The 11,421-nt window shown below is 52.8% G+C and overlaps 1 long non-coding RNA gene across 1 annotated transcript; it reads right to left on the bottom strand.

The window, feature by feature from the left end:
* Positions 1-7,908: 7,908 nt before the first annotated feature.
* LOC148056763 (uncharacterized) lies at positions 7,909-11,172 on the bottom strand. Its single transcript, XR_015702561.1, has 3 exons — positions 10,995-11,172; positions 10,546-10,583; positions 7,909-9,542 (listed from the first exon to the last, which is right to left on the bottom strand). It is a non-coding gene; the product is annotated as an uncharacterized LOC148056763 (long non-coding RNA).
* Between the last annotated feature and the right edge of the window lie 249 nt (positions 11,173-11,421).

Here is an 11,421-nt window from a genome sequence, read left to right as displayed (position 1 = left end):
TTCCTCCAAATTTTCCAAGCTATACTGAGCACAAGGGAGTCTCCGAACGTGAATTTCCACTCTCACTGCATACCCATGACCTCAAGTAAAATAAAGGAAGCCTTTCCCAGCCCTGGGTCCCAAGAAGAGCCGGAGGGGTGCCTTGCCCTGGTTGTGAACCCATAAGTGAATCAACGGCAGGGGGGAGTGGGGGGACGCCAGCCCTCGCCATGCGGCCGAGAGCTCGGCCGGCGCGAGGCTGACCCAGACAGGGGAAGGCAGCTCGGTCTCCTGCGAACGGTGGTGTCACACCCTTACGACAATAACCCCATTAACGTGCGCACACATCAGAGACAGGCACACGCCAAGGGAGAACCAAAAAAAAAGACCCTTTTCTGTCTGATAGGCTTCAAAAATATGTATTTGATTTTCAGATGTTAAGCTAGAATTGCATCCAGATGGACTCGGGGTCACACTCCCTGACACTGGCTTCCCATTACACTGATATTGAATGCAGATATGTTTTATATAGATAGCTTACAAATATAGCGCAGTGTTGTTTCGGGTGAGTTTTTTTAAGCCATTTCCCCCGCCGGTCCCTGTGGTGCTGCAGTTCCCATGTTTCCGGTTCCCTGCCGCTGCCTGCTGGGGGCTCCCAGCTGGCCCCAAATCCGTCCAGCTAGGACAAGGGCATTTGGGGCCAATTCTCTCCACCTCCCAAGGCCACCGCAGCTCTCGTGGCCTGGCTGTTTTCAGCCCCGGGTGTATTCCCCTCCATCACCGCCGGAGACGGGACACAATTTTCGGAGGTGAAGCAAACTTCCCCAGATGCCGGCATCATCCACCCATCGTCCTGAACAACAAACAAATGCAAACAAAACTGAAGCAGGATAAAAAGCAGCATTTAATAATCTGGCAAGATTTGTGGGGCTTAATATATAGTATTAAATGTGGCAATAAAAATATACAGCTATTAATTGTGTCATTCTGGCGCTGAGGGCCTCAGGCAATTTCAAGTCTTGCTCTTCTGTTTTATGGTGTCACCATGATCTGCTGATGGAATTACTGCCACGTTATAATAGGTTAGTAATAATAATAATAACAACAATAACAATAATATCTTTTGTTGCCATACTATTCCTCCTGACTCTCCCAGAGTACTTTGCAATTAGATACTTGGAGAAGTCACAACAAATAACCATTTCTTCTGCCTGATTTACTCGGGAAGGGATGAGCTCTGTGTTAGGGGGAGCAGCGAGCATGCAGGATTTGACCTTATCCTATCTATTTCCATGACCTGCCTTTCTCAGGAACCCCATGGGACCACATGGAAGGGGATGCATGGGGCCAGGTCAGTGGTATCCCTGCGGAAGGTGTCCCATCCTGGTCCCTGTCCCCGTGAGAGCTGCAGACAGAGGGAAAGGGATATTGTGCATCCTACAGCTCCCGACACAACTCCCGCGGCTGGGGAGGAGCAGATGCAGCAGGAACAAGAGCCGCTCAGCCAGTTATTTACGGCCCGTAACTTTGCTCAGTGAAGTTTGCTGCTTTTTTTCTGGTTGTTGAGTTATCCGGGAAAGGATCACTGTTTTCTCAAATGTATTCATTATCCAAAATTATTTGGGGCCTAACATAGGGGGATCTTTCCACTGACTTAGCTGGGTTTTGGATTAGGCCCTTAATGAATAATTTCTGCAAATAATTCTTGGCCTGTGTCTTATTCACAGGCAGTTTACTGCAAGAATTCAAAAGTCAAGCTGCTTTATTGGCCGTATAGGTCATATGGGATTATTTCCGTTCCCTGAGTAGATGACTCTTAGCACTGGGTCTTCACTGCACACATTTTGTATTAATTCAAAATTTGCTTTCTATGAATATTTTACAAGAGTGCCTTAAAATTCACTGTTTCCATAGACATTCCTCCTCGTAACTCATTCTGTTTGCTTGAATATGAACTGAAGGCAAACAGAGCAGGGGGCGTGCAGGGAGCCTGGCTGAGCACGCTGGAGGAACAGGCATGGAAACCGGGGGGAAATTCCACAGAGGAGCGCTTCAGAAATGTCAGTGCAGATGAAATAAATAATCATGCCCGCTCCAGACCCTTGTCTCTGCTCCCTCCTGCCTCTGCGACCCACCGTCTGCCGGCGTTCGCTCCAGAAGAAAGGAAAGCAGTCTGTGTTCGCCTGGTAATCTGGGCTGTCCTTCCTCACCAGAAAGGAAGGAGTTGTGGTTTGAAACACTAATAAAGCGTGGAAAATGAGTTACTGGGGAGCGGTGGTCGTATTTACCTTGCAAAGCATCTGCAAGCAATCCTGTCCACCCCACGTGCCCCTCGCTCCTGGGACACGTGTGCTGGCAGGGGATGGCCAGGGCGACCTGCCGAGCATCTTCTTCTGGCAGGAGAACCCCAGGCAGGACAGTGATTCCTCCCATCTCCAACTCCAACAGGCTGCCCAGAGAGGTGGTAGATGCCCCATCCCTGGAAACATTCAAGGTCAGGTTGGATGGGGCTCTGAGCAACCTGATGTGGTTGAAGATGTCCTTGCTTGTGGCAGAGGGGTTGGATGACATGACCTTTAATGGTCTCTTCCAACCTAAACTATTCTATGATTCTATGATGTGTTACTGGGAGGCAGTGGGGCAAGGAACCCCTGCCAAAGCCATCGACACTCCTGCCTCAGGCTCACCTCTCCTTTGAGCCTTTTCTGCTACCCCAAAAGCAGCATCCCAGGGTCCCTACACCAAGCACTGATGGTGGAAGACCAGTGGGAATGGAGTCTGCTGGTGCAGGCTGGAGGGGACAGGCAGGACTTGACCGGCGCAGGTTGGTCCTACTCCAGATCCGGCAGGAAGAAGAATCCCTGGAGTATCACGCTGCGAGACCAGGAGGTTTGCACCATTTCTTCCCCTCCCCTGAGGGAGCCAGAGCTGGAGGGTTGGGTTCAGCTCCCAGTTAGAGCAAGGGAAAACTGGAATACCCCAGCTGACCTCAACCCCTTCAGTGCCTGTTTCCACCAGCGCACACCAAAAGGGAATCTGGCCCACAGCTTCCAGGCTGTCAAATCCATCACCTTCCCAAGAAGCCCAGACAAGAAAGCACATGTTTCCTGGCTGTCATGTAGCAAGGAGCTGAGTAACGGGGCGGTCTCTGCCTGGTGAAATGTGCATTGCATTTGAGCTGAGATTCTAATAGATTCTGATGCGATTTTTTTCCTGATTTGTACCAGGCCATCTGGATTTGTTTCTGTGAGATGCTGGTTTAATACACTTAAAATTTCCCATTGAGTCTCATGCACCAAAGAGAGGGGGAGGGGGTGAATGAAAAGCAAATTTAATAACAGAAAGACCTGAAATCTATTAAATATACATTAAAATACATTTGGTTTCCCAGTGGGTGCAAAGTGCCATAATGTTTTACTGGGTTTATGACGCTGGCAGAGGCTCTGAATGAAAACGGAGGAGAGAGTCCAGGGTCCCTGCTCAGTAGTTCACAGTGGAGAGAAAGAGTCGTCTGCAGTTTGCTAACGCAGCAAAAACGGAAAAGGCTTCTCGGGTAGATCCACAGAGAGCGTGTTTCACATGTGTTTCCATTAAGGATGTTCGCAAAACCTGAACAGCAAGAGACATTCAGGTTCTCAAATTATTTGGGACTCTTGTTTTCCCTCTCGTGCTACAACTTCAGCAGGGCCCCTCCCCACAGCCTCCCCCCAGCCCCTTCCCACTGCATGGCTCCTCCGTGGCCCCCGGATTCAGAGAGCTGCACGGAGAGACCCCACAGCTCCGGGCTGCTGCTTTGCCCCAGCAAAAGTGCCACGTCCAGAGGCAGGGCTGGCTCCATGAGCTCAGGCTTGCTCATCCCCACCACAAGCAGGGAGCAGGCTGGTGCCAGCAGCAGCACAGGACACCTGCAGCCTGGCCCTGCTCCGTAACACAGGACAAACAGCACACAGCATGCCTGCAAACCAGCATCTCAAGCCCTCCAAGTGTTGCAGCTATGTGCAGCATGTTGCATTTTCAGTAGAATTTATTCCTCCGTGCGTTGCAGCAGGGAGAGCAAGGAGCAGCCCTGTGCAGCCGATGCCCATCCGTCCCATCCCCACAGCTCCTGCTTCCCACAGAGGGTATAACGCTCAGGCTCCCACCTGCCAGCAGCCGGCCATCCTCATCGGCAGGTCCGTGGCAGGAGGCATTGCCGGTTTATCCAGACCTGCTGGTCTGGCCGCTCCATGTCCCACCCTGCGCTGCGGCTCACTGGCCAGAACCAGCTCGGGGGCTTAATTCCTCCCTTAACTGATTCAGGCCCTGGTGCTTTCGTCCAGAGAGCACCAGTCCTCACTAAGCAGGCTCCTGCCAAGGGGCTGAGATAAACCTCTGGGTCCTTCCAGACAAGACAAGGGGGACGTTCCGGGTGAACAACCCTCCCCTTGGCAAAGGCCACCCTGCTAGTTGTGTACAGGCTCAGCCCCTTTACATTTCAGGCATTTGCATCAAGCAGAAAGGGCTTTTCTTGGCATGGTTCTGCTTTTCTCAGTCTGGTCCCAGTCCGCATATGGTGAAGCAAGTCATGAGAAAGTAACAGGAGGAAATACATGCACCCGTAACCACCAAGGGCTTCAAAAAATGGTTTTGTTTGCACTTATCCAAGGCTCCGGCTGTTCCTGCTTTGATGTAGAGCAGTTCCTGTGCCCAGGGACCAACTCTGCTCTGCAGCAGTGTGTGCGTGCAGCCAGCAAGGGGTAGGCATGTGTGCACGCATGTGTGCATGCATGTGTGCATGTGAGCGGTGCCCGCAGCAGGGGATGGTCAGAGATGCGTGTGTGGTAGGAATGCACACGAGTCGGTGTGTGCACGTGAGCGTGTGCTGGGGCAGGTGCCAGGGGTCGATTTCTTGGGGGCTGCACAGAGCTGGAGCCCCCTGCCCCGGGCTCCAGCTGGGCCAGGTCTGTGCGGGGCCCCAGCCCCATGCGGGGGGGCAGCGGATGGCACGGTGCTGCACAGCATGTCATGGCACAGCACTGCACGGCACGGCACGGCTGTGTGTGTTCCAGCACACCACCATGTCAGCGCCACCGTGCAGCCCCGCTCCCCGCCAAGCCGGCAGCAGATGTTCAGGGCAGAGCAAGCCAGCACCCGGCCAACTTTCCATGCTGGGAGGGAGACTCCTTCCTCTGCCAAAGTCAGGACGAAGCTTCCCCGAAGATAGGGTTAGCCAGCAATACAAAGATAATGGGAAGATGTTAAGGCAACACAGCTGGCAACCATCAGCATGCTGCTATGTGTCGGCTGCTGCAGCCCAGTGCTCCATTGTTATGAAGGGAAGAGAAATACCGACCTCTGGCCGGCGTCAGAGCCAAGCCTGCTCAGTGGGTAGGGAACAGGAACAGGATAGGCTTCGGAAAGGAGACCAAAACACAGCCCGGATGGGTCACAGATGATTAATCTCACAGGGAGCCGCTCTCACAGCTCCAACAGCTACAAGAGCCCCAGCACTAATGAGCCGGTGGGTGAATCCCACCACGCTGACTTTTAATGATGAGCTGGATGACAGCCAGCCCTTCCTCTCCCCCTCCCCGTTCCCACAGCCACCCTACCCAACCCTGCCAAGCTGTGCTTGGCCCTTATAAATCCCACCTTGTTTCAGCACCAAACTTGGGAAACTAGGTGAAAGAAGACAGGGTTAGGAGGGAGTTACGAGTGGCTGGGTTCCTCTCCTTTCCCGCTCTTGGGCAGCCCTCCATGCAGCCAAGCCTCGAGCAGAGCCAGTGGTGCAGCTCAGCCTGTCCCAAGCATCCCTGCCTGCAGCTCAGTGGACCCGAAATAGTCAAGTCCTGCAAATCTGGCAGGTGCAGGTGTGTCCATAGACAAGCTGCCTTGTCCTGCTCATGCCTCCCCAGCAGGCAACACTGCTGAGCGGCAGCGCGGCCCCGCAGCCCGAGCAGCATGCACACAGGCTCAGGAGATGAGCGTCATCCTTGGCTGCATCCGCAAAGGCGGAGGGAGAAATGTTGTTACCCAGCCACATGGCACGAGGAGCCCACTGCAAGGATGCTGCCTTCAGTGCTCTCGTCTGCGCTTCCAACCAGAGCAGGAGAACTTGGAAAGGGTTCAGAAAAGAGCTGGGAGTGAGTCAAGGCAGTGGAAAATATGCATTACAGTGACAGAGTGAAGAAGCTCCGGCTGTTTAGTTTATTGAGGAGACCAAGAGGTGGCTTGCTCACGGTCTACAAGCATATGCATGGGGAAGAGATTTCTGATAGCAGACGGCTCTTTAATCTAGCAGGAAAAGGCATTACAACATCCCTAGTTGGAAGCCGAAACAAGACAAATCCAGATTAGAAATAAGAAGCACATTTTTAGCAGTCAGAGCAATTAAGCGTTGGAACGAATCCCCTGGGACAGAGTGGGATCTCCATCACTCCAAGTCTTTTAATGGAGACTGAGTATCTTTCTAAAAAATATGTTTCAGCTTGAGCATAAGCGATGAGTTTTCTGCCAAGACAGCCGGCTGTGGAATGCAGGAGGTCAGCCTGGCTGGTCACGGTGGTCCCTTCTGGCCTGAAAATCCATCAGTTGTGCTATAATTTTCTGAAATGGGCAAAAAATAACCCAGGACCAGGCTGGCACATTTATCACCCTGTGCATTGGGTTTTGCACGCGAAGCCTCAGAGCTGGAGCTCAGTCCGGCTGCCCGGGACAGAGCTGCCCGTATTGGGAAGGCGAGGACAAGCCAGGGCTGGAGCAACTGGTGCTCCCAGATGGTATGATGCTCCCAGGCCGCCACAGCAGATCTCTTCTGATCTGCTGTGTCCCTATGACCAGCAGCCATGAGAAGTGCTCAGGATAGGGGACAGCCACTGTCCCCCCAGGCAGACGTCCCTATACACTGTGCTCTGCAGGGGTTGGTAAAGAAACCTCCCCAGCGCAGGTCTGAGAGATGCAGGCTCATGCCCAGCCTGCCTAAGTTGAGGCAAACCCAGATGGAAAACCTGTCAGGGCTAGAAGAAAGACAGCTTTGAATGGCTCCCTTTTATATTAATTTAATTCCTTTTTTAATGATTATTTTAAGGCCGCTTTTAGTCCTTAACAAAAGGAGCTTTAAAGTCTCTAGGAGCAGTGACTGTTATAAAAGGGGCAAGGGAAGTTGGGAAGCCCACGGGACTTCGTTAGGAACGCTAACACTGATCGTAAGCCCGCCGCTCAGCACGCCTAGTGCACCAACGTGAGCAAAGCCTGGCAATTAGTACAGGCCCACCAAAACCCCCTTATTCCCGTCCTTGCGCCCTGGTAAGGCTCAAGGAGCAGACAGAGGGGATACAGCACAGGCAGACACAGAGCCACCGTGCCCAAAGGCAGCACTCCTGCGCTTGGCAGCTGCCCAGCCCCAGTGGGATCCAGCAAATGCCGAGCTGCCAAGCGCACAGCTGTTGAGGAGCACTGGTGATTCCCCCACTGGCCCATCGCAGCTCCGGCTGGGCGTTGGGTGTCCTTGGCTCTTCCAGCCCCTGCAGGAGTCAAGTGTGTTGGCCATTGGTACCACCACAGCCCTGGGGTCTGATGGAGATGAGCTATCAAAACCCCATCCACCGCACCGCTGGAGCTTCGCAGTTGCAGGACCATGCCTGCAGCCTGTTAGTGGATGTCCCATCACCAGATGGCACTGGGCTCATCCTAGTGGGGACAGCAGCGAGACAGCACACGTCAAAATACCCCTTCCCAAAGGGGTGGGATGCTGGGGGACTTGGGGTTACCTGGTGCTGCGCCTCTGCGCTCGGTGTAGGTGTGCCACAAGGTCAGGATTAGTCCATCTACACGACAGCAGACAGGCAGAAGGACAAGACAACAGCTCTACGGGTGGAAGGCAATCCAGCAACACCTGCCACTTGCCTACGGAAACCCAAGAGATGCTTATGACCCCATCAGCTAAGAATCTTCAAGCTTTTGATACTTTATTTAATTTAATGCTCTTCTCTCTCATCCTTAATTGCGTTTATCATCATTAAAATATCAACAGAAGAACCTGGCTCCAGCCCAGGCTCACTGGTGCTCACAGGAAATTTCCCATTTATTTGATGGATTTAGTCGATGCCCTGCCACCTGCTCTTGGCTCTGCCCTGCTCTGTTTGCAGAGGGCAAAACTTAGTCAGGGGTGAAGTAATAGCCAAAAAAATAGAAACGAACCCACATGGGCACAGAAATTCAGCCATTCTTGACCAGTTGGAGTGGTGGTGGGGCAGGATGCAACCCACCATTCGCAAAACCCATCCTCGCCGGTTAAGGGATTTCTGGTGGCATCAGTCCATCTCTCCAAGCTGCTAAAATTCAGTATTCATGGAGCCATTTTTCTCCTTCAAAAGGAGTAATAAATATGAATCAAGTCTCACGACCACTTTGGCACGACTTGGATTTTACAAATGGCAGAAATTAAGGGCAGAGCAGAAAGCGGCTGATCGCATTGCTGATCAAGGCAGGGGCTGAAGGAGAGGCAGGTTAACACCAGCATCGCCCCGATGACAGCACCACGTCTCCCTCCCAGCCTGGAGCTGAGAGCCAGCCTTTACTGGCTGGTTGCTAATCTGCGACCTTCCTTCAGCCAGCTGCCCCTCTCTAGAGGCCCACAAATGGGCAGCAAAGACTTTCCCGAGCCCAGGAGCCAGGGAGCGATGGGAAATGGCTGCCTCGCTCTCCCTCTGGGACCAAGGCACTGCCTTGGTGTGTGTCTTCATGGTCCATGGACTTCATCTCACAGACTGTCCCCTCTCTGGCAGAGGGGAAGAAGGTGCTGAATAACTAGCAAAGCACCAACCAGCTGTGGAGGACAGGAGGAGAAACTGAGAGGAGTAGTAATTAATATAAAACATTAAACCATTATTCAATAAGACATGAATGCAACTTAAGGTTTCCGTTACTCCATTAGCACAAGCATGGAGGAAGATGCAGGTGACTCCCTGAGCATCCTCTGTGCACCCTCACCCCTTGGTGGACATCGCAAGGGGACCTCGGGCAGGGCTCAGTCTCTGGGGTGTGTTGCAGAAAGCAGGGTAGCATGGCATGCTGTGCGGGATGGAGAAGAGCAGGGACGGAGGGATCCCACAGATTTGCAATGACGGGATACACAAGGGCCTGGGAAGTTTGGGAAGACTGATGCAAATCTGCCAGAGTGACGGTCAGCAGGAGGACACGGGGTGGCTCTGCCTGCCCAAGGACATCCTGCCTTATGCCACTGAAGTTACACTGAAAGGCAGGCTCTCAAACTGAGGCACCAGATCTCCAAGGACACAGAGTGTGTAATCAGCCAGCCAACGCGTGCCTTGCTGTGGGGAGACTGGCAGTGGTGGTGGAAAAATCCCGTGTCTCATTTGGGGATGTCCACAGGGCCTCTGATCCAGGGGATAAGAGACACAGAGATAACGCAGAGATTGACAGAAAGATGGCACAGCTCGCCCCTTCCCTTTGGGTAGGGCTTTGATTTCCTCCAAATTACAAGTCAGCTGCTCCCTTCTGTTTTCTTCCCAGAAGAAAGAAAATACGCATCTTCAGATTTCAAGCCTCTGCCCAGGGCAGCTCTGTTAACCAGAAAATAGGAGGCACAAAGTTACTTTGGGCTCCAAAATGGAAGCAAAAACCAGACACATCTGCATGTGAACATTTTTGCTCTCTATGGAGCAGCACAAATGCCTCTCCGTGGACTTCTGTGGTTTCATTCTGGGTTTGTGATGAAATATGTGGCACAAGGAGGGGTTCATTAGCAAAGCCCCGGGAAGGTCTTGCAAAGCCCTCAAGTTCTCCAGCGTGCTCTTACTGCAGGGAGAGCTAAAGAACACTCCCTGGCCCCAATTCAGGACTGCCTTTATCACAGCAGGCCTTGAAACCGGGCAGGGAGGGCCAGAGCTCCCCAGCACTGCAGAAATGCACAGTTCTGCCAGCAGCAAGTCCTGCCCCCACGGGTAAGACACCCACGGAGGATGAGCCACCCTCAGCAAGACCTCCCCGACATCTACCAAGGCTGGGGAAGGACAAACTCATGCTCTCAGTATCCAGTCTCTGAAAGACAGAGCCAGACAGATAAACAGCTTTCCCTAAGCCCTTACCCTCGCTCCCCATCTGGGGTGACCCTCTCCTGCCCCACCAGCCCTGCACAGGTCCCTTGCTTATAGGTCACATAGCCAGCCCCACTGCTGGAGGGTGGGATACAGGCTACACCCCATAATTCATAGGATCTCTGGATGCTTGCAGATGGTATTCGTCTTCATTGTGTCTTCAAAGCCCTTTTATTCCTCCTCCTAAAAGGAAAGCTTTCAGTTTTTTGTACTGATGATGTTTGTCAGACAAATCCCCTCCAGAGAAGTCCTTTAAGGAAAATCAGACTCTCTCAGTGCTGGCTCACCTCCCCGCTCCCCCAGTGCTCTCAGGCATACCATCAATTGCTCATGTGCGTGGAAACAACACAGCCCACATCAGAGGTGAGCCCAGCCCCCCGGCACGCTCCCAGGAGACTGCAAGGAGGTGGGACCCTCGCCCAGCCTGAGGAGAGGGGGCGGAGAGGCTGGGGCTGGGCAAGTCACATACCTGATGGCATTTCTGGAGCACAGGCAGGATAGAGCCAGCTGTGTAGAAATGATCACATTTAAAATACATGTCATGACAGCAGAGGAGCCAGCATGGCTGCTCCTGGCTACTCGCTGGGCTGAGCACCTGCAAACATCAGGCAGCAAAGGGGAGAGCTCCTGGTTTTGGCATCTTTTCTTTCTGCCCCAGCCACCCCACCTAATAAATAAAGAAACTTGGTGGTTCAAACAGAGGAAGCTGAAAATTTAAAATGCTGGCTCTGGCACAGGTGAACACTTCTTTGGGGAAGAGGCTGAGCATTGGCTGTTCCAGCTTCAAGCAGAAGATGCACATATGCTCTTCGATAACTCAGACCACCTTGCACCAAGGATGGGCCCATGGAAGAGCTCTCCCTTCACAGCCTGCTAGAATAAACCCAGAAAACAAGAGATGAAGCAGCAAGTAGGTACCTCCATGCCTCCTCCTGCAACACGCAGAGCAAGAGATGCCCAAAGTGGAGATGCCAGAGGAGATCCAGGCTCCAGCAAGGGCCTCCCACCAGCAGCACAGGACAGCCCAAGTGGTGAGAGATGCCCAGCAAACAGCCACTTGCCTCACAAGCAGATTCAGCCCTCCAGATGGCAGAGAGATAAGTAATTACCCACTAATTATTAATCAATTCCCTGTGATTTTATCTTAATTGGGCTCTTTCTTATCCAGCCTTCTACAGCATCTCCCTGGTTTTGAGTGAGCTGAGCTGAGGTCAGGTCCCCTTGCTGCTGGGGTCACCCCATGCCCTGTCTGTGTGCACCTTGGTGTGGGGCAGCAAGGTGGCTGAGGGGGCATCCCTGGAAAGCACTGGGAGCTGTCGGAGTCATTTATAGGAGCACAGCACCT

The sequence above is a fragment of the Nipponia nippon genome, unplaced genomic scaffold (assembly GCF_047370975.1).
Source record: "Nipponia nippon isolate SJK-2023a ecotype South Korea unplaced genomic scaffold, ASM4737097v1 scaffold_12, whole genome shotgun sequence".
NCBI classification, from domain to species: domain Eukaryota; kingdom Metazoa; phylum Chordata; class Aves; order Pelecaniformes; family Threskiornithidae; genus Nipponia; species Nipponia nippon.
This window is presented reverse-complemented; position numbering and strand designations above follow the sequence as displayed.